General features: G+C 30.9%; 1 non-coding gene across 1 annotated transcript; it reads left to right on the forward strand.

Annotated features, from left to right (window-relative positions):
- Positions 1 to 241: 241 nt before the first annotated feature.
- On the forward strand, positions 242 to 348 carry LOC139895276 (small nucleolar RNA R71). Its single transcript, XR_011775735.1, has one exon. It is a non-coding gene; the product is annotated as a small nucleolar RNA R71 (small nucleolar RNA).
- Positions 349 to 2362: the final 2014 nt, after the last annotated feature.

Consider the following 2362-nt stretch of genomic DNA (forward strand, 5'->3'; position numbering starts at 1 on the left):
GCCATCAACTTTCGATGTAAAGCAAGTTTGTCTTTTAAAAACGAATGCAATGTTTGTAAAATGTATCATATAGAGGTCAAGTACCTCGCGATGTAATCAACTATTACGAATCGTCTATAATCAATATGGACTTCGTTCGAATGGATTAGGACGGGTTATGAAACCAGCTGCTATGTCGATGTCTTTTCGTGTAGTAATGTCGCATCCTTGGTAGAATATTTGTACTATTTGATAAGTGTCTAAACCATGTTGAGGACATCCTCTCAACAACTTTTCAAATCTTGTCCATGCCTCATATAGAGTTTCATTTGGCTTCTACGTGAACGTAACAATTTCTCCTTGAAGTCTCACGGCTTTAGATACCGGAAAGAATCTTTTAAGAAATTTTTCAACTAAAACATCTCATGTATCAATCGCCCCTTCAAGTAACGATTCTAACCAATCTTTGGCTTCTCCCTTTAAAGTCCAGGGAAATAACATGAGATAGATCTGTTCATTCTCAACTTCTCTGATTTTGAATAGAGTACAAATCCTATTAAAGGTTCGAAGATGTTCGCTTGGATCTTCTTTTGGCGTACCACTAAATTGGCATTGATTAGTTACCATGTGTAGGATTTGTCCTTTGATTTCATAATCTGGCGCATTAATGTCTGGTTGAGTAATTGCGTGACCTTGGCCAGTGCGTGTAGCCCTCATTCGGTCTTCCATACTTAGAGGTTCCTGATTTTCCATGATTGAGTTTGTTGAATCTGAATCACTAGAGAATTCTGATTTAATGGTTTCTTCCTCGAAAATCTCTGGTTGAATGATCTGTGGTTCAGGAGGAATGATTAGTGGTTCAAGATCTCTGAATTGTCCTTGAATATCCTCCGGGTTCTCAATTATGAGGTTGGGTTCAAAAAATGGATTATCAGAAATTTGAATTGGAGTACTTGGTCGACTAGATGATGATTCTAAAGAAAAATCAACGGCGACAATATTGGCTAGATGTCTTGATCGAGTTACAGGTGGTGAAAGTATGAAAGGTGGTGAACGTTTTGCTCGGTGCATTCACTGAATATCCTATTAGTTATAAAAAAATAAAAAATTATATAAGTTATCAAATTAATAGACTTTTCTGATTTTGCCCACGTTTCGAATAGCCAATAGATGCAGCAGGTAGCCAGGACCCTTTAAATCAGAAGCCCACAACTCGCCACTAACAAATCCAACTATTACTACGAATCAGAAAATTTTGAATGTCTATCAATTTAACCGCTTAAAATAAATTTTCGTCGAAATTTTGAAGATAAAATCTATGTCCTAAAAACTAGAGCGTCGATAAATAAGAGGAAGAAAAAGAGTGCGTCGAAAAACGTCGAAAAATAAAAAGTCGAAAAAAAATAAAGCGTCGAAACTTAAAAGGTCTAAAAACTAAATATTAATAGTTGCGTCTAAAGGAATTAAAGCTTAAAAGAAATTCTATATCCAAAACGGCAATAACTTAATAGGCACTAAAATCTATTAAATATTAAAGTGATAAGCGACGTCGTAAAATTCTAAAGCGTCTAAATCTTAATCTAAAGAAAAAGCACTTAAGGGATTTTACGGCAAAGCCTAAAAATCTAGAAATATAAATTAACTACGGCAAAAACTAAGTTTAAAACTAATTACGAACGATAAATATACAAATTACGAATTAAACGTTTAAAAAGATACAAAAAGTAAAAATAAAACTTAAAGTTATAAAAATACAATTTTTAAAAAATATTATTTTTATATTATTATTTTATAAAAGGTACTAATTTATAAATTAATAAAACTAATTAAAACTTAAAATACAAAATTAATTAAAAACTAAAATTAAAAATTGATTAAATAACTAAAACCCTAATTAACAATTAATTAATAATAATAATTATTAAACATCAAACCCTAATTCTGCCGTACTAGGAATAGACGTGTCAGACCACCCCATGCGATCGCATGGGGTTTATGTGTAGAAACCATGCGTTCGCATGGCTATACAGGTTCAGATAGATGCAGGCCACAATTCGACAGGTTCAGTGTTTTTTTTTCAAATATGTATTTAATTTATACTTTTTACAAAATTGATATATAATTGATATTTAAAATTATATTTTTATGAACTAAAAAGAAAATACTTTTATACTTTATATAAATTAAATAAAATATATTTTCTTTTTACTTAAACACTTAAAAATATAAAAAAATTGATAATGCTAAAAACGAACATATATTTCATAGCATTATTCCTCAAGAAAGACAAGCTTTTAGTTGCAATTGTTCTATTTACAAGTGATATTCGTTTAAATAATAAAAGGTGAAGACAAAAGACAGATTCGACGAATTGAAGATGCAA

The sequence above is a fragment of the Rutidosis leptorrhynchoides genome, chromosome 2 (genome assembly GCF_046630445.1).
Source record: "Rutidosis leptorrhynchoides isolate AG116_Rl617_1_P2 chromosome 2, CSIRO_AGI_Rlap_v1, whole genome shotgun sequence".
NCBI classification, from domain to species: Eukaryota; Viridiplantae; Streptophyta; class Magnoliopsida; order Asterales; family Asteraceae; genus Rutidosis; species Rutidosis leptorrhynchoides.